This window comes from Somniosus microcephalus, chromosome 24 (genome assembly GCF_052327205.1).
Source record: "Somniosus microcephalus isolate GS21.2 chromosome 24, FLI_Smic_1.0, whole genome shotgun sequence".
Classification (NCBI taxonomy): domain Eukaryota; kingdom Metazoa; phylum Chordata; class Chondrichthyes; order Squaliformes; family Somniosidae; genus Somniosus; species Somniosus microcephalus.
Genome location: NC_141010.1, coordinates 24,238,916 through 24,262,666, shown reverse-complemented (window position 1 = coordinate 24,262,666; position 23,751 = coordinate 24,238,916). Strand labels below are relative to the sequence as shown.

At 44.8% G+C, this 23,751-nt stretch overlaps 1 protein-coding gene across 1 annotated transcript in view; it reads left to right on the top strand.

Annotated features, from left to right (window-relative positions):
* Positions 1-23,751, top strand: part of LOC147101127 (neurabin-2-like) — a 249,216-nt gene that overhangs the window by 21,029 nt on the left and 204,436 nt on the right. The gene's annotated exons all lie outside the window — the stretch shown is intronic.

Below are 23,751 nucleotides of genomic sequence, written 5' to 3'. Positions count from 1 at the left end.
CCTACCCGATAATTGGACAATTGATGTAGCACAATGTTAAAAACATAAGCAAATCCACCTGTCAACCGGATGATTAATGACGTATTTGCACAAAAATGATGGCCCTACATAACATATTTATAAACCTCAGTCAACGTTCCACTGCTTATTTTATCCTCTTCTAAACACAGTCCTGGTTGTAATGCCCAAGCATTCTTTGATGATTGAACTTCTAAAAATTGGAGCTATTGTAAGACTTTGTGAGTCGATTTAAACTCGGCCATGTCGGTGATAACAAGGCGGTAACCACCTCAAAATGGGGTCGGTAGACTTACCGCCCAATAGCACCAGGCTCTGGCCGCTATTTTTAAAGGAACCTTCCACTGCCGCCTATTTCAGGCAGTAGACATTAGAAACATAGGAGATAGGAGCAGGAGTAGGCTATTTGGCCCCTCGAGCCTACTCCGCCATTCAATGAGATCATGGCTGATCATCCAAACTCAGTACCCTGTCCCTGCCTTCTCCCCATATCCCTTGATCCCTTTAGCCGTAAGAAATATATCCAACTCCTTCTTGAATATATTTAATGAATTGGCCTCAACTGCCTTCTGTGGTAGAGAATTCCACAGGTTCACCACTCTCTGGGTGAATAAATTCCTCCTCATCTCAGTCCTAAATGGCTTATCCCTTATCCTTAGACTGTGACCCCTGGTTCTGGACTCCCCCGCCATCAGGAACATCCTTCCTGCATCTAGTCTGCCTAGTCCTGTTAGAATATTATAAGTTTCAATGAGATCCCCTCTCATTCTTCTAAACTCCAGCAAGTATAAGCCCAATCGACCCAATCTCTCCTCATACGTCATTCCTACCATCCCAGGTATCAGTCTGGTGAATCTTCGCTGCACTCCCTCCATGGCAAGAACATCCTTCCTCAGATAAGACGACCAAAACTGCACACAATACTCAAGGTGTGGTCTCACCAAGGCCCTGTACAACTGCAGCAACACATCCTTGTTCCTGTACTCGAACCCTCTCGCTATGAAGGCCAACATACCATTTGCCTTCTTAACCGCCTGCTGCACCTGCATGCTTACCTTCAGCGACTGGTGCACAAGGACACCCAGGTCTCGTTGCACTTCCCCTTCTCCCAATCTATTGCCGTTCAGATAATAATCTGCCTTCCTGTTTTTGCCACCAAAGTGGATAACCTCGCATTTATCCACATTATAAATGCGAGGTTATCCACTTATTCAAGAAGGGTAGTAGGGAAAAACCGGGGAACTACAGGCCAGTGAGCCTAACATCAGTGGTAGGAAAATTACTGGAAAAATCCTGAGGGACAAAATTTGTCTCCACTTGGAGAGGCAAGGATTAATCAGGGATAGTCAACATGGCTTTGTCAAGGGAAGATCATGTCTGACTAATTTGATTGAATTTTTTGAGGGGGTGACTAGGTGTGTGGATGAGGGTAACGCAGTGGATGTGGTATACATGGATTTCAGTAAGGCCTTCGATAAAGTCCCGCACAGGAGACTGGTCAAGAAGGTAAGAGCCCATGGAATCCAGGGTGCCTTGGCACATTGGATACAAAACTGGCTTAGTGGCAGAAGGCAGAGGGTGATGGTCGAAGGTTGTTTTTGTGACTGGAAACCTGTGGCCAGTGGGGTACCACAGGGATCGGTGCTGGGTCCCTTGCTGTTTGTGGTCTACATTAATGACTTGGATATGAATGTAAAGGGTATGATCAGTAAATTCGCGGATGATACTAAAATTGGTAGGGTGGTAAATAGCGAGGAGGGTAGCCTCAGTCTGCAGAACGATATAGATGGGTTGGTCAGATGGGCGGAACAGTGGCAAATGGAATTTAACCCGGAAAAGTGCGAGGTGATGCACTTTGGGGGGTCTAACAAGGCAAGGGAATACACAATGAAGGGAAAGACCCTAGGCAAGACGGAGGGTCAGAGGGATCTGGGTGTGCAGGTACACAGATCCCTGAAGGCGGCGGAACAGGTGGATAAGGTGGTAAAAAAGGCATATGGGATACTTGCCTTCATTAGCCGAGGCATAGAATATAAGAGCAAGGAGGTTATGATGGAGCTGTATAAAACACTGGTTAGGCCACAGCTGGAATACTGTGTGCAGTTCTGGTCGCCACACTACAGGAAAGATGTGATCGCGTTAGAGAGGGTGCAGAGGAGGTTCACCAGGATGTTACCAGGGCTGGAGCGCTTCAGCTATGAAGAGAGACTGGGCAGATTGGGTTTGTTTTCCTTGGAGCAGAGGAGGCTGAGGGGGGACATGATTGAGGTGTACAAAATTGTGAGGGGCATAGATAGGATGGATGCTGAGGAGCTTTTCCCCTTAGTAGAGGGGTCAATAACTAGGGGGCATAGATTCAAGGTAAAGGGCGGGAGGTTTAGAGGGGATTTGAGAAAGAACTTTTTCACCCAGAGGGTGGTTGGAGTCTGGAACTCACTGCCTGAAAGGGTTGTGGAGGCAGAAACCCTCACAACATTTAAGAAGCATTTGGATGAGCATTTGAAATGCCATAGCATACAAGGCTACGGGCCAAATGCTGGAATATGGGATTAGATTAGACAGGGCTTGATGGCCGGCATGGACACGATGGGCCGAAGGGCCTCTATCCGTGCTGTATTACTCTATGACTCTATGACTCTATAGTGCATTTGCCATGCATCTGCCCAATCACCCAACCTGTCCAAATCATACTGGAGTTTCTCGGCATCCTCCTCACAGCACACACGCCCACCCAGCTTTGTGTCGTCTGCAAACTTGGAGATATTACATCTAGTTCCCTCGTCTAGATCATTAATATATATTGTGAATAGCTGGGGTCCTAGCACCTATCCCTGCGGTACCCCACTAGTCACTGCCTGCCACTCGGAAAAAGACCCGTTTATTCCAACTCTTTGCTTCCTGTCTGCCAACCAGTTCTCTATCCAAGTCAGTACCTTACCCCCAATCCCATGTGCTTTAACTTTACACGCTAATCTCTTATGCTGGACCTTATCGAAAGCCTTCTGAAAGTCCAAATACACCACATCCACTGGTTCTCCCTTATCCTACCAGTTACATTCTCAAAAAATTCCACTAAACTATTTTGATACGCAAATTGGTGTTCTATGACGAACCTCGGATGTCGATTGCCATTTTCGGGCAGAACCGAGTGGAGTGTGTGCTATGCACTCTCCGACCAATTTTACCGTCTGTGCGGCGGAAGAGGCCCCAAAATGGTAAGATTTACATTTTTTTTGTGGTCGAGTTATTTTAGCAGGGAGAGGAAAATTGGTTGAGGAGAGGGTTCCTTTTCTTCCCACTCAAGCGAACCTCTTGATTGGTGCTGAGATCATCCGTGGAGATGTGGAAAATCCAAGCTATTCTCAGCTTCTGTCCGAGCAGAATGGGTGGCTAAGGTTGCTGACGGGTGAAAAAGAATAAAATGAGCATGTGCACATAGTAAATATCAAACCTGTGTCGGTGCAGTTCCAAAGCTCGTATTCATGTATGGTCTGGTATCAAACCAACCAGTTTTATCTAACAACTTTGAAATTAAAATCCCAGGTTATGAAAATTATTAGAAAAAGAATTTAAGTTGTCTATTAAATTAATCTGATAGCATGACTAATATCCCACAAGTTACTTACTGTTTATCTTTAAAAAGTTATTTGTAAAATCATCCAGACCCTGGATGCTTTTCTATAGGATGGATATCTGTGGAGCCACTCACTGGTAGACCCTTTCTAACATCAGTAAAATGTCTCTATCTGTGTATGGAGATCCAAAAATGAGGGGGAGGGCCTGCATAAGATAGGGGAGTAAATTAAAAATGCAAATATCTCCCTGCAGGCAGGGATTCTTAATTTTTTTTTCACGGAATATCTAACTGGGAGTGTATGTGACATTGAAAACATGTCCCCTTAAAATAATGTCTCCCTTTCGAAGCTTTCCCAGACTTACTGCTCGTTTGCTCTTCAGTGTCACAGTTATGTCATCACAGTTGATGGATTTGTAGGTCTTTCTACGTCACATTGATTTTTTTTCTATTTTTATTCCCTGATCGGAACACATTTGCACTCATTTATTTAGGTCACCTTGGTTGCCATAGCATTTTGTTTCCTGTGAGTTTCTCGCAGGAACTGCAAGGCTGCAGTGGCGTCATTTATCCATCATTTTCAGCGCGAGAAAGATGTTATGGCAACCCAGGTGAATGAGAAACACCTGAGCAAAGAAGGAGGGGAGTAATGTAATGTGATGAACAATTTCTGCATGGGGGGCAGAGGTCACCTTTAAGACCTGGTCCATTCAATACTTTTCAGTTGAGGATGACCATTTTAGATTAGAAAAATCTGAGGCATTAGAGGCACCCTGAGGTAAGTGGACATCGATTGCTTGGTCCACTTTTGCTCCTCTCTTCTGATTTTCAGCAGGTGGAAAGGTAAACATGAAGAGAGGTTTGGAGACAACTATTGAAGATACCATGCTCACTTTTGATCATGCAGGTAGAGCAGTTATTTCCTATTCAAAGCATTTTACGGACAGCCTAATGTGAACAGATATTGGCTTCCCTCACACGATAGATATTGGCTTCCCTCACATGATAGAGAGAACTTGATATCTATAGCGTGAAGACGCCCTCGTCCCTATTAAAATAATTACTCTCACCCTGGCCGTTGCTCCTGGTACGGCACTCATCTTTGCTCCCTTAAGTCCAAGGGACGCAGACTTGAACGGATATGATGGACAACTGGTTGAGCCATTCTCCGTCAGATCTGGCTGGACCACATAAAGCATTATCAGGTCCTGCTCACGTCTGCCAAAATTGCTCTCTATTCCCGAATCATTCTGGAATGCAAAGATAAACCCCGGCTTCTATTCTCCACTGCTAACTGTCTTCTTAAGCCCCTCTCCCCTGTCTCCTCCACCCTCACCTCCGACAACAAGTGTGAGGAGCTCGTGGACTTCTTTGTCTCTAAGATTGAGACCATCCGTTCAGCTGCCTCTGCCACTTCCCTTCCTTCTCCTAGCCCACCGGGCCAAACTTCCTCTAAGGTTCCCCCCTGCCCTAGCCCTGAACTCACATCTTTCTCCAGTTTCCGATCTCCCCTCATGACCTCTCCGCACCATGAGACCCACTTCCTACTCCCTTGACCCTATGCCCACCAAACTGCTGACTACCCAACTTCCTTTTCTGGCTCCCATGTTAACTGACATTGTTAACGGTTCGCTCTCCTCAGGTACTGTCCCTCTCTCCCTCAAATCTGCCTTCATCACCTCTCACCTCAAAAAAAAACAAAAAAAAAAAAAAAACAAAAAACCTTGACCCCTCTGTCCTTGCATACTACTGCCCCATCTCTAACCTCTCTTTCCTCTCCAAAGTCCTTGAACGTGTTGTCGCCTCCCAAATCCATGCCATTCTTTCCCTCAACTCCATGTTTGAATTCCTCCAATCAGGTTTCCGCCTTTGCCACAGTACCGAAACGGCTCTCATCAAAGTCACAAATGACTTCCTTTGTGACTGTGACAAAGGTAAACTATCCCTCCTCGTCCTTCTTGACTTGTCTGCAGCCTTTGAAAGGGGTGACCACTTCATCCTTCTCCAAGGCCTCTTCATCGTCGTCCAGCTGGGTGGGACAGCACTCGGCTGGTTCCATTCTTTATCTATATAATCGTAGCCAGAGAATCACCTGCAACGGCTTCTCTTCCCGCTCCTGCATCGTTACCTCTGGTGTCCCCCAAGGATCTATCCTTGGCCCCCTCCTATTTCTCATCTACATGTTGCCCCTTGGCGACATCATCTGAAAACACAGCATCAGTTACCATGTGTATGCTGACGACACCAAGCTCTACCTCACTACCACTTCTCTCGACCCCTCAACGGTCTCTCAATTGTCAGACTGCTTGTCCGACATCCAGTTCTGGATGAGCAGAAATTTTCTCCAATTAAATATTGGGAAGACCAAAGCCATTGTTTCGGTCCCCGCCACAAACTCCGTTCCCTAGCCACTGACTCCATCCCTCTCCCTAACATCTGTCTGAGGCTGAACCACACTTTTCGCAACCTTGGTGTCATATTTGATCCTGAAATTAGCTTCCGACCACATATCCGCAGCATAACTAAGACGGCCTATTTCCACCTCTGTAACATCGCCTGTCTCTGCTCTTGCCTCATCCATGCCTTGGTTACCTCTAGACTTGACTACTCCAACACTCCTGGCTGGCCTCCCACATTCTACCCTACATAAGCTTGAGGTCATCCAAAACCCGGCTGTCCATGTCCTAACTTACACCAAGTTCCGTTCACCCATCATCCCTGTGCTCTCTGACCTCCTGGTTAAGCAAGGCCTCGATTTCAAAATTCTCATCCTTGTTTTCAAATCCCTCCATGGCCTCGCCCCTCCCTATCTCTAATCTCCTTCAGCCTCACAATCCCCTGAGATACCTGTGCTCCCCTAATTCTGTCCTCTTGAGCATCCCTGATTATAATCGCTCAACCATTGGTGGCCCTGCCTTCTGTTGCCTAGGCCCTAAGCTCTGGAATTCCCTGCCTAAACCTCTTCACCTCGCTACCTCTCTTTCCTCCTTTAAGACGCTCCTTAAAACCTACCTCTTTGACCAAGCTTTCGGTCACCTGCCCTAATTTCTCCTTACGTGGCTCGGTGTCAAATTTTTCGTCTTATAATACCCCTGTGAAGTGCCTTGGGACGTTTTACTAAGTTAAAGGCGCTATATAAATACAAGTTGTTGTTGTTGATAACTACTATAATTCTTTCCCCTGTCGGGGGGTCGCCAAAATTGTCAAGGTTCAATAAATTGCTCTTCTAGAAATTAAAGAACATTTATAACAGTCATAACATATGCAAGGTCATAATCTAAACTTGATTGTAAAATGTACTCTGGGATACTGCTGTAAAAATACTAAGTGTTGATACAACCGGTGGTGAATAATATTCATGAAATAAATAATGTTATTTCACTGTCACGAATACTTTGACCTGCTGCCCTATGCCCCAGTTCTCCGCTCAGTGCAAAATCATATTGGAAATCTTCCAAAGGTGACGATAAATTGAAATATTGGTATTTAAACTCTCAGATGGCAAGTATTTTCATAACTGGCGACAGTTACATCAAACTTTTGACTTTATGACTAAACAATAATTTTAATATTTTAAAAATCTATCTTCTATATGTGTATCTACAACATATTAGAAACCTACTTACTTCATGTAATATTTTCTCGATTACACTTTGTCGATAACACCACTGTTGTTAGAAAAACACCTATCTTCTACCAACCATGAGCAGTGCCACGGGAGATCTGTTGGTGTAGTTTTATGTCAGTAAGATGTGTGATTGTGAAGAGTGAAAAACCTTGTTCATTGATTTATGACCACTATGTGGAATTAGTCATGTGGTCAGCACTGACCAGCAGATACCTGGCAATGTAATACAATCAAGGGATTCGGAGGAGTACTGAAATCTAGCTTCTATAAATTCTGTTGAATTCTTTTAGTGGCACATTTTTGCTGTGCAGTTAGTTTCTTCCTATTAGCTTTCCCATGGTCCAAGGTCATTAGGAGGAACCTTGCTAAGTGCTGAGGTAGTTCTCGCATTTCCCAGGAGTACATTTTTTTTTACACTTTTCAGTGCAACAGTGCAGTGGAATAGCACGTGTAATTTAAAAAATTAATTTTTAACTAAAATTGGAACATCGGGTGAGACCAGTGGTATGATCAAAGACTGTATTATGTGACCGGTTACTTTCTGCAATATTAAGGGGGCATAGCTGATCCAATGGTGCAAATTTCAAAAGCAGTTGCAGTAGAAAAATAAAATTGTGTGGCATAATCATTATACTGATCATCTTGTAACTGTTGCATATATTGTAAGAGGATTTCATATGTTAAGAGGGAAGAAGGCAAAGGTTCTTAAAAATGCATTCTCAGGATATGGGCATCGCTAGCAATGCCAGTATTTATTGCTCACCCCTAGTTGGCCTTAAGAAGGTGGTGGTGAGGTTGATATACTGCTAACTACTTGCTTAGTCACATATAAAAAACATACCATTATGACTTGCTTATTCTGAATCATGTGGCGTGTCACTTTTGTTGCCACCATCCAATACTTAAGGAAGTTTCTCAAAATTTTTCTACAATGGTTTCAAGTATTAATAAATACACTCACAAGGTTAGATTTTAACTCCCTCCACCTGGTAGAAATGGGGCGGTAGCGCAGTTAAGATGGAGCTGTTGATTTGCTGCCCCAGTCCCACTCTGCTGCCATTTTTCTTGGGGCCTTCCACTGGGCGGCTGAGGCGCAGGCCTAAATCGGGGTCCTATGATGTATGGGGTCATAGTCTCAGAATAAGGGGTCGGCCATTTAGGACTGACATGAGGAGAAATTTATTCACTCAGAGGGTGGTGAATCTTTGGAATTCTCTACCCCAGGGGGCTGTGGATGCTCAGTCGATGAGTATATTCAAGACAGATGTCGATAGATTCTTGGACTCTAGGGGAATCAAGGGATATGAAGATCGGGCGGGAAAGTGGAGTTGAGGTCAATGATCAGCCATGATCTTATTGAATGGCGGAGCAGGCTCGAGGGGCCAAATCCTAATTCTTATGTTCTTATGTCAGATCCTGATGCAATTTTAACTGCCTACTGGGCAGAGCATGTGGCGTTGACGCCCCGCTCAGTAAAACCTGGCGGTACAGCAGAAAGGGGCTCGGAAAGGTAAGCACTAAAATTGTATTTGTGGGGCCAGGAGGAGCAGGAGTGTTCCTCTGGGTTCTACAAGAATAATGTGGCTGCTGTGCCCCGAGCTCCTCTGGTGCAACGCACCCTCCCAACCCCCATCGTATCTCCATTTTTCTTGGCTAGCTCAGCCTCAGGACCACCCGATGGTGTGCAGGCCGGAGCTAGCGGGCTGCATCGGGACTCTCATTTGCCAGCTGCAGCCCTCCGTATATACGTTAACTTGGCCCTTGGAATGAACATGGCCTCCCGCCACTTCTATTGGTCACCTGTCCGTGCGCTCCGGCAGTCGTCCACCCCATAGTTACAATCTACCCCACTGCCTCAGTGTATCTCGACCCTGACTCGAAGCAAACATTTCCTAACAGCTCTAATGATTATAACGCATATATCCCCAAAATAAACTATCTTCCATTTACAATCACTGTCTTCCATGAAGTGCATATTGTTGAAGTTTTTGTTTGAATTTGCATTGAAACAAGAACTCTAGCAAAATAATAGGTCCCCTAAAAAGCTTACATTAAGAACAAATCCAAACGTGATACCAGAAATTTGTCTTTTGTTGTGGGGACCAGCTAACATAGTGGTCACGATGTGGTCTCCTCTACATTGGGGAGACTAAACGCAGATTGGGTGACAGCTTTACGGAACACCTCCGTTCAGTCCATAAGGGTGACCCCGAGCTTCCGGTCGCCCGTCATTTCAATTCACCGTTCCATTTCCACTCAGACCTCACCGTCTGCGGCCTCTTGCATTGTTCCACGGAAGCTCACCGTAAACTCGAGGAACAGCACCTCATCTTCCGATTAGGCACTTTACAGCCTTCTGGACTCAATATCGAGTTCAACAACTTCAGATCATAACCTCGGCCCCTATTATATTTTTTATCCACACTTTAGGTTTGTGACTTTTCCTTTTTTTTTCTCTCTCCCACATGGCAGCTGTCTCTCACTCTGCCAGCGCATGTCACACTTCATTTAGAGCCATTGTCTGTTTCTTTACCTGTCCTATTACTATCTTGTCTCGCCTTGAATATCTCTTAATGTCTCTTCTTTCATCCCCTCCCCCATTTCCCAGCCCCCAAACTGACTTTTGTTTCATTTCCTGCCTTTTCTCTCAGTTCTGTAGAAGGGTTTCGACCCGAAACGTTGACTCTATTTCTCTCTCCACGGATGTTGCCTGGCCTGCTGAGTTTTTCCAGCATTTTCTGTTGTTATTTCAGCTAACAAAGTGCCTGAGTATAAAGGTTCTATGTTGGGACAGGGAAGAGTTTGTTAAAGTACAAGGTAGCAGCAAAATGTTTTACTTACCTTATTTGACACAGAATTTGCACGCTCGGACACAGTAACCATCGCTGCTTTAAGAGCACACGTAGTGCTGTGTTTGAAATTCAATCAGCGTTCTGTGAATGCAGGACTTTAACAGGGATTAATAGCTGCTCAGGAGCCAGTCAAGCCACATAATGACAGCAATCTATCTATTGGTGCAATAGTTTGCAAAACGCGCATTGCAGAGTCTGATTTGATTTAACAGAGAAATCGTTTCTTGTCAGTAATTTCAAATTGATATACTGTAGGTATAGATTGGCAACATGGACTAAGTAAACCCAGACTGCTGTTTGTGAGGGCATGAGCAGCCAGTGAGTGTAGTTAGAGGAGAATTGCTGCTGTGACCGGCTGTGAGTGAGAAGAAGCATTCCGAGTGTGTGTGTAGGGTGGTGGGGGGTGAAGAGTTAAGTGCGCATCGGGGGGGGGGGGGGGGGCGGTTGGGGTTTTGTGCTAAAAAGTGCAATGGAAAGGGGTGACACATATATCATAGAATCATAGAAAGTTACAGCACGGAAGGAGGCCATTTCGGCCCATCGTGTCCGCGCCGGCCAACAAAGAGCTATCCAGCCTAATCCCACTTCCCAGCTCTTGGTCCGTAGCCTTGCAGGTTACAGCATCCCAAGTGCACATCCAAGTACTTTTTAAATGTGGTTAGGGTTTCTGCCTCTACTACCTTTTCAGGTAGTGAGTTCCAGACCCCCCCAACCCTCTGGGTGAAGAAATTTCCCCTCAAATCCCCGCTAAACCTTCCACCAATTACTTTATCTGTGCCCCCTGGTTTTTGACCCCTCTGCTAAGGGAAATAGGTCCTTTCTAGCCACTTTATCTAGGCTCCTCATAATTTTATACACCTCAATAAGGTCTCCCCTCAGCCTCCTCTGTTCCAAGGAAAACAGACCCAGCCTATCCAGTCTTTCCTCATAGCTAAGATTCTCTACTCCCAGCAACATCCTTGTAAATCTCCTCTGTACCCTCCCTAGTGCAATCACATCTTTCCTGTACTGTGGTGACCAGAACTGCACGCAGTACTCTAGCTGAGGCCTAACTAGTGTTTTATACAGTTGAAGCATAACCCCCCTGCTCTTGTATTCTATGCCACGGCTAATAAAGGCAAGCATTCCGTATGCCTTCTTAACCACCTTATCTACCTGGCCTGCTACCTTCAGGGATCTGTGGACATGCACTCCAAGGTCCCTTTGTTCCTCTACACTACTCAGTGTCCTACCATTTAATGTGTATTCCCTTTCCCTGTTAGCCCTCCCCAAATGCATTACCTCACACTTCTCCAGATTGAATTCCATTTGCCACTGTTCTGCCCACCTGACCAATTTATTGATATCTTCCTGCAGTCTACAGCTTTCTTCTTCAGTATCAACCACACAGCTGATTTTAGTATAATCTGCAAACTTCTTAATCATACGCCCTATATTCAAGTCAAGATCGTTGATATATACCACAAAAAGCAAGGGACCTAGTACTGAGCCCTGCGGAACCCCACAGTGATGGAAAGACCTGTATCTCACCCATGATCTACTGGTCAGGTCATTAAACTTCTTCCTACATTGAACCCATCAGGTCTTCGGGGTGATGCAGATGACCTCAGCAGCATCCATCCAAAATTGCTGCAGTACAGGCTATGGGACCCTGGTCCCATTTTGAAGAAGAGGATTCGCCTCTTGCTTCCGCCGCGACATCACTGAACCTCGGAGCGCTCACCTTCGACATGCTGCGGCTGCTGCAAGCCCGTGAAGAAGCAGCGGAACTTTTCCCCTCTCAGGCCCACTGAACCAATACCAACTGCTCAAAGAAATCGCCATCAGAAGAACACACTTTTGTCCGTATGACTTGACACCGCTCTTTAAGAGGTGCATTCGCCCCTTAAATAGTGAAGGTCTCAAAATCAGCCAGGCTTTCCATCCACAAGATTGGGTGGCTGGAATGATTGCTCCACCCACTTGACCGTCCGGACTTCACCCGGGGGAAAATCTACCCCCATAATTTTATGCAGGGATATAATGGGGTCATCTGACAGGAAGAGTTTTTTTTTACTGAAACCTCCGTATATGTTACATAAATGTGTCTTATTTTAAAAGCTGCACAGCTGTCAGTGTTCAAAGGATTAACAAACCACTATGTGGTCATGTGCTGATGCCCTGTGTCCTGTGCAGCATCAGGTGATTACGAAGAAAGTTGGTATTGTTATTGGTGCTGCTGGTGTGCCTGGTGCTGCTGCTGTTGGGGCTGATCGTGGTGGGATTCTGAGGACCAAGGTGAGATAGTTTCAAGGGCACCGATGCTGATTGTAATAGATGGCAGGTGAAGTTGAGATGACAGAAGTGATCTGTCACTGGTGAGAGAGGTTGTTCCAATGAGGTGACACTGGATACAGAGTTTACTCCAAACACTTGCAACCTGCATAAAGCTCAATCTGTCTTCCAAATGCAGTAAGCAACAGCTTCAGAGCTTGGAAAGTGAACAGCTTTGAGATGGGAGTTTTTCTAGCACAGTGGCAGCTGTCAAGTAATGAGAGGAGCCCATGCTGATTCAACTCCCGACCTCCTTACCTGATGCAATTCCCGAGCAGTGTAGGCGACCTCGTAAAGTTTTAAGGTGTGCTCAAAATACTTTTTAATGGGCTGTTAACAAGGTCATAATGACCTAAATTGCACCCCCCCCCCCCCCCGCCGCTGTGTGTCGGGTGTTCAGTCCTGACAGACCCGACATCTGTGAAAGTCGCATGGTGGTGGGATGACAGCGGGTTCCTGACCCGTTGTCAGAAAACATTTTTTTCCCACCCAACCCGCCTGCTGAGCCCCCCCCCAAATTCCCCCCTTTGTATCTGTCTGCACAGCAGAAAACACAAAAAGCATATCAAAAATAGTGGGGAACCAAGGGGCTAATAAGAATGAGGAACTTAAAGTAATTAATATCAGTAGGGAAAAAGTACTTGAGAAACTAATGGAACGAAAAGCCGACAAATCCCCTGGACCTGATGGCCTACATCCTAGGGTTTTAAAAGAGGTGGCTGCAGAGATAGTGGATGCATTGGTTGTGATCTTCCAAAGGTCCCCAGATTCTAGAATGGTCCCAGCAGATTGGAAGGTGGCAAATGTAACACCGCAATTACTGAAAGGAGGGAGAGAGAAAACGGGGAACTACAGGCCAGTTAACCTGACATCAGTCGTCGGGAAAATGCTGCATCCCATTATTGAGGAAGTGGTAACAGGACACTTAGAAAATCATAATATGATTAGGCAGAGTCAACATGGCTTTATGAAAGGGAAATCGTTTTTAACAAATTTATTCGAGTTTTTTGAGGATGTAACTAGCAGGGTAGACAAAGGGGAACCAGTGGATGTAGTATATTTGAATTTCCAAAAGGCATTTTATAAGGTGCCACATAAAAGATTGCTACGCAAGATAAGGTCTCATGGGGTTGGGAGTAATATATTAGCATGGATAGAGAATTGGTTAACGGACAGAAAACAGAGAGTAGGGATAAACAGGTCATTTTCCGGTTGGCAGGCTGTAATTAGTGGGGTGCTGCTAGGATCAGTGCTTGGGCCTCAGCTATTTACAATCTATATTAATGACTTAGATGAAGTGACCGAGTGCAATGTACCCAGTTTGCTGATGATACAAAGCTAGGCGGGAATGTAAGCTGTGAGGAGGACACAAAGAGCCTGCAAGGGGATACAGACAGCTTAATTGAGTGGGCAATAAGGTGACAGATGGAGTGTAATGTGGGGAAATGTGAGGTTATTCACTTTGGTAGGAAGAATAGAAAAACAGAATATTTTTTAAATGGTGAGGAACTATTAAATGTTGGTGTTCAGAGGGATTTGGGTGTCCTCGTACAGGAAACACAGAGAAAGTTAGCGTGCAGGTACAGCAAGCAATTAGGAAGGCAAATGGCATGTTGGCCTTTATTGCAAGGGGATTGGAGTACAAGAGTAAGGAAGTCTTACTACAATTGCACAGGGGTTTGGTGAGACCACACCTGGAGTAGTATGCACAGTTTTGGTCTCCTTCTCTGAGGAAGGACATACTTGCCTTAGAGGCGGTGCAACGAAGGTTCACTAGATTAATGGAAATACTCAGCAGGTCAGGCAGCATCTGTGGAGAGAGAAACAGAGTTAACGTTTCAGGTCGATGACCCTTCGTCAGAACCCTTCGCCAGGTCATCGACCTGAAACGTTAACTCTGTTTCTCTCTCCACAGATGCTGCCTGACCTGCTGAGTATTTCCAGCATTTTCTGTTTTTATTTTTTATTTCAGATTTCCAGCATCTGCAGTATTTTGCTTTTGTTTTTTTTTCCCACTAGATTGATCCCTGGGATGAGAGGGCTGTCCTATGAGGAGAGATTGAGTAGGCAGGGCCTATACTCTCTGGAGTTTAGAAGAATTGAGAGGTGATCTCATTGAAACATATATGATTCTGAGTGGGATTGACAGGGTAGACGCTGAGAGGTTGTTTCCCCTGGCTGGAGAGTCTAGAACTAGGGGGCACAGTCTCAGGATAAGGGGTAGGTCATTTAGGACTGAGATGAGGAGGAATTTCTTCACTCACGAGGGTTGTGAATCTTTGGAATTCTCTACCACACAGGCTGTGGATGCTGAATCGTTGAGTATATTCAAGGTTGAGTTGGATTTTTGGACTCTCGGGGAATCACGGGATATGGGGATCGGGCGGGAAACTGGAGTTGAGTTTGAATATCAGCCTTGATCTTATTGAATGGTGGAGCAGACTCGAAGGGCCGTATGGCCGACTCCTGCCCCATAATCTTATGTTCTTGTAACCTCGGGGAATGATGCCCAGTTATTGTCACTTTTTAGTTGGTGATAGGGGAATTCATTTAATTCATTTTATTTTCAGTTTTTAATACTTTTAACATTTATTCTGTGCAGACATATTTCTAAGAGAATGTATACATAAGTAAGCCTTAATGATGCTAAGAATAAATAGAAATGTTTACCTTTCCTAACAGCATATCAGCCTAAACTTCCAGGATTCCATTCACCTTCCTCCAGCCCAACCTGAAACAGGGGGAGAGGTGACAACTGTACCATAAGAACATAAGAAATAGGAGCAGGAGTAGGCCATATGGCCCCTCGAGCCTGCTCCGCCATTCAATAAGATCATGGCTGATTATCGACCTCAACTTCACTTTCCCGCCCGATCTCCATATCCCTTGAAAGAAAGAAAGAAAGACTTGCATTTCTGTAGTGCCTTTCACGACCACCGGACGTCTCAAAGCGCTTTACTATCAGTGAAGTACTTTTGAAGTGTAGTCACTGTTGTAATGTGGGAAACGCGGCAGCCAATTTGCGCACAGCAAGCTCCCACAAACAGCAATGTGATAATGACCAGATAATCTGTTTTTGTTAACGTTGGTTGAGAGAGAAATATTGGCCCAGGACACCGGGGATCGCTCCCCTACTCGTCTTCCAAATAGTGCCATGGGATCTTTTATGTCCACCTAAGAGAGCAGACGGGGCCTCGGTTTAACGCCTCATCCGAAAGATCGTGGGTTCCAGAACCCTGCTGCCCATGATGATGAAAGCAGCTCTCAAAGGCCCCCTTTTCACAAAAGAGGACCAGCTGCTTGTGAACTGCCAGACTGCCTTTACCAATTGTGTAACATCCGTTCGGTGGACACTGTGGTCTAAATAATACGACTTGTTATGTAACAGTATGCCCTGGCAAAGCATTTTATACACCAGATTTATCACCATTGAATTGCTTAATATATACTGTACCTGCCAAATATCTTGATAGCCTACTGAATGGCCTACTTCTTATGTCCAAATCCTTCCTTGCATCTGAACATGATATCTCACAATTGGGAAGATCGGCAAAATAACAGTTTTTTCCCCTGTATATCTCATGTTGATAACTTAAAGCGGGAATGTGTGTTCTCTAACAGAAACCTCGAAACACATTAGGAAACATATCTTTTGGTTACTTCATAGATATTTTAGGAATTGATATATGTTGCATATTCTGTTGGGATATATTTACTAAAATTCCCATATATGAACTGCAGTTCATCTTGAACAGTTGTCACACTGTGGATACGAACATACGAATTAGGAGCAGGAGTAGGCCACTCGGCCCTTCGAGCCTGCTCTGCCATTCAGTAAGATCATGGCTGATCCGATTACTCCACATTCCCGCCTACCCCTGATAACCTTTCACCCCCTTGCTTACCAAGAATCTATCTACCTCTGCCTTAAAAATATTCAAAGGCTCTGCTTCCACCGCCCTCTGCGGAAGAGAGTTCCAAAGACTCACGACCCTCTGTGAGAAAAAATTTCTCCTCATCTCTGTCTTAAATGGGCGACCCCTTATTTTTAAACAATGACCCCTAGTTCTAGATTCTCCCACAAGAGGAAACATCCTCTCCACATCCACCCTGTCCAGACCCCTCAGGATCTTATATGTTTCAATCAAGTCACCTCTTACTCTTCTAAACTCCAGCCTAGCCTGTCCAACCTTTCCTCATAAGACAACCCGCCCATTCCAGGTATTAGTCTAGAAACATAAAAGGTAAATGCGCTATATAAATAGTAAATACATCTGTCTGTCTGTCTCTTTCTCTTTTTTTTCCTTTCTTTCTTTCTTTCTTTCTCTGTCCAAATCAAATTTATGATGCTCTTTGAACCTATATTAGGTTTAAAAGGTAATAAATAACAACTATGCTACTAAAAGAAAGCTGTTGTTAAGAACGTAAGAAATAGGAGGAGGAGTCGGCCATTCGAGCCTGCTCCGCCATTCAGCAAGATCACGGCTGATCTTCTGCCTCAACGCCACCTTCCTGCGCTATCCCCATATCTCTTGAGTCCCTTAGGCTGCAATTTTCTCCATCGATGAGACTTGGGAGTGGGTCACGTGGCTTCCGGGTTCCAGTCCCGCCCCCAACTACATCCGGCCCTGCGGGCTCGCCGGCCAATTAAGTAGAAGCCGGTCAGAAGACGCCATTTGATGATGTGTCAGCTGCCGGTTTTCTTAAAGGGACCATGCACAATTTTTCTTTGACAGCTCACTGCTCAGTGTTTGACAGCATTGAGGTGCTGCAAACACTGACAATGACTGTTCACAGGTGAGTTCTTGCACCCAGGCTCTCCAGTGACTCCCTCCTTAGGCTAGAATGGATGGCAACTGCAGGTGAGGTTACAGAAGCGATCTGTCACTGGTGAGAGAGGTTCTCCCAATGAGGTGGGACTAGACATACAATTCAAAACTTGTTAACTACAGAAAAGTGTAAATGCATTAAAAATGAATTTCCCAACATTTTCTTACCTCTGAAACTCACCAGTGCACCATTGGATCCTTCCCAGCACTTCTGCAGCTGTCACCAATGCAGAAACATTACAGCAGACTCACAACACGCCACACTTACCCTGGCATGGTGTCCGGATGTCGGGAAGCCTGAAGTAGAAGTGTCAAAATTGCAAAAGAGCCTGTTAACTGCCTGTTAACAACCTTTAACATGCAGTTAAGTGGCTATAATCCTCTTCCCACCACTAAGTATCGAGTCCATGCGTAAATCGGGGACCCGACACTTGGGAAGATTGATTGGAGGCGGGTTGACAGCGGGTTTCCTGCCTGTTGTCAATCTTTGTGATTTTGCCGGATGTCCCGCCTCCAAACCCACCCCCTGAGCGCCGGCAAAATTCCGGCCTTAGTATCTAAAAATCTCAATTGAATATACTCAACGACTGAGCCTCCACAGCCCTCTGGGGTAGAGAATTCCAAAGATTCACCACCCTCTGAGCGAAGAAATTTCTCCTCATCTCAGTCCTAAATGGCCAACCTCTTATTTTGAGACTGTGACCCCTAGTTCTAGACTTCCCAGCTACCTCCCAGCATCTACCCTGTCAAGCCCCTTAAGAATTTTGTATGTTTCAATGAGATCACCTCCCATTCTTTGAAACTCTAGGGAATATAGGCCTAGTCTACTCAATCTCTCCTCATAGGACAATCCCCTCATCCCAGGAACCAGTCTAGTGAACCTACGTTGCACTCTCTCTAAGGCAAGTATATCCTTCCTTAGATAAGGAGAACAAAACTGTACACAATACTCCAGGTGTGGTCTCACCATTGCCTCACATAATTGTAGTAAGACCTCTTTACTCTTACACTCCAATCCCTTTGTAATAAAGGCCAACATACCATTTGCTTTCCTAATTGCTTGCTGTACCCTTATGTTAGCTTTCAGTGATTTGTGTACAAGGACATCAAAGTGGATAACTTCACATTTCTCAACCTTACATTCCATCTGCCAAGTTCTTCTCACTCACTTAACCTGTCTGTATCCCCTTGCAGCCTCGTTGTTCATGCCAGTTTATGTAGTTGATCTATATCTGATATCGTAACCATCATTGTGCAATTTTGCATGTAATTTCTTGAATACTTTTTGATTTATACTAATCTGTGTTCAGGCTTCAGTCAACACCAACCTATAACCATCCACTGGAATGAGGGATGGGCAGCCTGATTTGACTCAACATGCATTTCTCCTTCTCCTTTTACTGGGAAGGGTGTCACCGTCTCTGACTACCTTCTTTAAATGGGCCCAACGAGATCAGGATATCGTCATGTAGGGCAGCCATGGGCGTAAGGTGGGGCACAGCATGTTGGCACCCTGAGACTCTACCCACTGGACCACTTTGCTGAGTATTTCTGTTAAAGCAGCTGTTATATTGCAAAGCATTTGTGTTCAGTCAGCAGTGCATTTCTACAACAAAAGCAAAATACTGTGAATGCTGGAAATCTGAAATAAAAACAGAAAATGCTAGGAACACTCAGCAGGTCAGGCAGCATCTGTGGAGAGAGAAACAGAGTTAAGGGGCTGGATTTTCTCAGTGGGGGCGCGTTGGGGATGGGACTGCTGGTTGTCTGGTTTCAGTCCTGCCTCCAATGACGTCCGGCCAACCCACGCTATTTTCCCTTGATTGACCTTATTAAGCCCGCCCTGCAGGATTAGCTGGCCAATTAAGGGAACATAAGAACATAAGAAATAGGAACAGGAGTAGGCCAATCGGCCCCTCGAGCCTGCTCCGCCATTCAATAAGATCATGGCTGATCTGATCCTAACTGCCAATCCACTATCACAGAACCATCTCCTGAATCTAACAGAATTAGACACACGAAATAGGAGCAGGATCAGGCTACACCGCCCCTGGGCCCGCCCCGCTACCCACAGGGCCATGACCGATCCGAACCTAGACTCATGTCCAAATTCCTGCCCGCTCCCCGTAACCCTTAATTCCCTTTACTTCTAGGAAACTGTCTATTTCTGTTTTAAATTTATGTAATGATGAAGCTTCTACAGCTTTTTGGGGCAGCATATTCCATGGACCTACCACCCTCTGAGTGAAGTAGTTCCTCCTCATCTCAGTTTTGAAAGAGCAGCCCCTTATTCTAAGACTATGCCCCCTAGTTCTAGTTTCACCCATCATCGGGAACATCCTCCCCGCATCCACCCAATCCAACCCCTTCACAATCTTATATGTTTCAATAAGATCGCCTCTCATTCTTCTGAACTCCAATGAGTAGAGTCCCAATCTACTCAACCTCTCCTCATATGTCCATCCCCTCATCCCCGGGATTAACCGAGTGAACCTTCTTTGTACTGACTCGAGAGCAAGTATGTCCTTTCTTAAGTATGGACGCCAAAACTGTACGCAGTATTCCAGGTGCGGTCTCACCAATACCTTGTACAACTGAAGCAATACCTCCCTATTTTTATATTCTATCCCCCTAGAAATGAAAGCCAACATTCCATTGGCCTTCTTAATCACTTGCTGCACCTGCATACTAACCTTTTGAGTTTCGTGCACCAGGACCCCCAGATCCCTTTGTACTTCAGTACTTTCCAGTTTCTTGCCATTAAGATAATAACTTGCTCTACGATTTTTCCTGCCAAAGTGCATAACCTCACACTTTCCAGTATTGTATTCCATCTGCCAAATCTCTGCCCACTTACTTAGCCTGTCTATGTCCCCTTGCAGGTTTTTTATGTCCTCCTCACTCACTACTTTCCCTTCCATCTTAGTATCATCTGCAAACTTTGATACGTTACACTCGGTCCCCTCCTCCAAATCGTTAATATAGATTGTAAAGAGTTGGGGACCCAGCACTGACCCCTGCGGAACACCACTAGTTACTGATTGCCAGTCTGAGAATGAACCATTTATCCCAACTCTCTGTCTTCTGTTAGATAGCCAATCCTCTATCCATGCCAGAATATTACCCCCAATCCCGTGATTTTTTATCTTAAGCAATAATCTTTTGTGTGGCACCTTGTCAAATGCCTTTTGGAAGTCTAAATACACTACGTCCACTGGTTCCCCTTTATCCACCCTATACGTTACTTCCTCAAAGAACTCCAGCAAATTTGTCAAACATGACTTCCCCTTCATAAAACCATGCTGACTTTGTCCTATTAAATTATGATTATCCAAATGTCCTGTTACTGTCTCCTTAATAATGGACTCCAAAATTTTACCTACCATAGATGTTAGGCTAACCGGTCTATAGTTTCCAGCCTTCTGTCTACTGCCCTTTTTAAATAAGGATGTTACATTTGCAGTTTTCCAGTCTGCCGGGACCTTTGCCGAGTCCAGGGAGTTTTGGAAAATTATTACCAATGCATCCACAATCCCTACCGCCACTTCCCTCAAGACCCTAGGATGTAAGCCATCAGGTCCAGGTGATTTATCCGCCTTGAGTCCCATTATTTTACCGAGTACCACTTCCTTAGTGATTTTGATCGTGTTTAGCTCCTCCCCCCCCTTTAGCCCCCTGTTTGTCCAGTGTTGGGATATTTTTAGTGTCTTCTACTGTAAAGACTGATTGAATATTTTAGTTCAGTGTTTTTGCCATCTCCATATTTCCCACCATTAATTTCCCGGTCTCATCCTCTAAGGGACCAACATTTACTTTAGCCACCCTTTTTCTTTTTATATAACTATAAAAACTCTTACTATCTGTTTTTATATTTTTTGCTAATTTACTTTCATAATCTATCTTCCCTTTCTTAATCAATCTTTTTGTTGTTTTTTGCTGTCTTTTAAAGTTTTCCCAATCCTCTATCCTCCCACTAGATTTGGCTACCTTATATGCCCTTGTTTTTAGTCGAATACTATCCTTAATTTCTTTACTTAGCCACGGATGGCTGTCTTTTCTTTTACACCCTTTTCTTCTCAGTGGAATATATATTTTTTGGAAGTTGTAAAATAACTCCTTAAATGTACACCACTGATCATGTATCGTCTTACCCTTTAATCTATTTTCCCAATCCACTCTACTCAATTCCGCTCTCATACCTCTCATCAAAGCTGGACGTTAGCGTATGACGTTGCATCTGTCAAAAATTTTCAAAAATTCTCAAAGCTGTCAAACACTGACTATCTCTGTTCTAAGGTGAGCCCTTGTACTGAAGACTCACCAAACCTCTTTCCTGAGCAGAAATCAGATGGCTGCTGTATCTGAGAATGCAGCAGCCATTCTGTCATCTCTGCCGTTGAGATGAGGCACCTCCGGATCCCCAAGGGTTAAAGCCTGCAGGAAGAAGCAAAGGTAAGTAAACTTTTTATAACACTTTACAGTCACCTCTGATACTTACCTCTCCACACTTGCACCCATCACTCACCTCCACAGTGGACCTTTCGATCCCTCTCAGCCCTGCAGACCCACTGCTCGCCTCGCTGATCCTGGCGAGGTTCGCAGCCATCGGGAAGCCCACACTTGCAGGGGTAAAATGGGGATAATCCTCTTAACTGCCTGTTAACTACCTATTAACAGGCAGTTAATTGGCTGTAATCCCCTTCCCGCCTCGAGGAGACGGGTCCCTGCGCGGGTCGGGGACCCTCCTCCCGGGAAGATGACACGGAGGTGGGTTGGGAGCGGGTTCGGTGCCCGCTCCCAGTTTCTGCCATTTTCCCGGCAGTTCCGCCTCCATACCCGCCTTCCCAGGGCTGGCAAAATCCCCCCCAATGTTTCAGGTCGATGACCTTTCAGCAGAAGCAGTACATAGCTCTTTGGCATTGTGGCAGTCTCAGGAATCAGTCATTTTCCAACTAACAGTAACTTGTATGCTTTTTCTGTTTGTATGATGCATCTGCTGTCCACAGTATTACCGCACTACTTTTGTTACATTACTATAAATACTGTCTTTATGGTGCTTACTGTTTAAGGCTGAGTAAAATCTAGTGCTTGTTTAGATAAGCTCCCTTGGCATTGAGCGATGAGTAAAATAGATTTAGATTTACGAACCAACCTAAGGTGGAGTAGTAGAAAGATTAATATTACAGACTGAAGTCACCATCATTGCTTCTGTTGTCAGCCTTGGCTCAGTGGTAACACTCTTGTATCTGAGTCAGAAGGATGTGTATTCAAGCCCCACTCCAGGGATGTGAGCATATAATCCAGTGCAGTATTGAGGGAGTGCTGTATTGTCAGAGGTGCCCTCTTTCGGATGAGATGTTAAACCGAGGTCCCGTCTACCCTCTCGCATGCCAAAGAAATACACCGTGGAATATATTATAAGCAGCAGCATGGGGCAGACTGATATAGTTGCCTATAATGTTGTTTGCATTTAACAGGAATGGCTGAACAGTATCAGGGCGGACTAAGCTTTATTCACTGAGAGCTTTCATTTTGGTCAAATTGTTCTTGAAGGAAAAGTGATTTACAGAGCTGTTGCTGGACGCAGCTAGTAGAAATTGTGTCCTGTTGCAGAGATTTTCAAAATGTGCTGTGGACCCTTGCATTACTGTTCCTGCACCAGTCTCTTAAGCAGAGGTTTTCAAACTAGGCCGCCTGGACCTTAGGAGGTCTAGGAGAGGATCTCCAAGGTGATGAGAGTTCATGCATTTTTCTGAATGGCACATTATTTTTGTTACTCTATATTAGTAACACACATCTTCTGTAATTATAGTACAGTTTTCCTTTGGTTGATTGACAGTGTTTCAAAAATTAGGACAGAGGATCCCTGGAGATGTGCCAATATTTTCAGGCAATCCCCACGAGGGTTCTCCTGCAGAAAAGTTTGAAATGCACTGCTTTAAACTTTGCTGATCTGTGTATTGTCTGTTGACATAAAGTAGAGTTAACAGGGCCTTTAAGCTCCATGATATTGACACGGGAACAATGGGAGTCTCACGCAGCAGAACTATTAATCATATTTCTTACCAGATGACCTTTATTCTATTTTTAAATATCACATGATAGCAAGATGGGAGACATCATCAACAGTTCCTCTGGGAGAGCAAGTCCTATTCCAGAATAACTTTCTCGGTCCAGATAGACATCCAGGTCATGAGAAGTTTTAGGTTGGACCAAAAGAGGGGAACCAAGGGTCCACTTGCATCAGAAAATGTTAACTTCCTGTTCCAGTGAGGTAGCCCCAGCATTAACCAGCTTCTCTCAGGTTAAGTGCGCACACTGCCAGAGAACTGAGCAGGGATCATCCATGTTAACGGGGTGTCTGGGCAGTTGTTCTTTTCTGGTGCCTATATCTTAGTGTGCGGATTCCTGAGTCAGTGTAAAAACAGCAGCTGGTAAAACTAGAAGTTTGACCAAACTGCAGACTTTCCAGATGCACTGGTTCTGACTGCTTGCACATATGTGATTCGCAAATTTGTCTATAATGAGGATATGTTG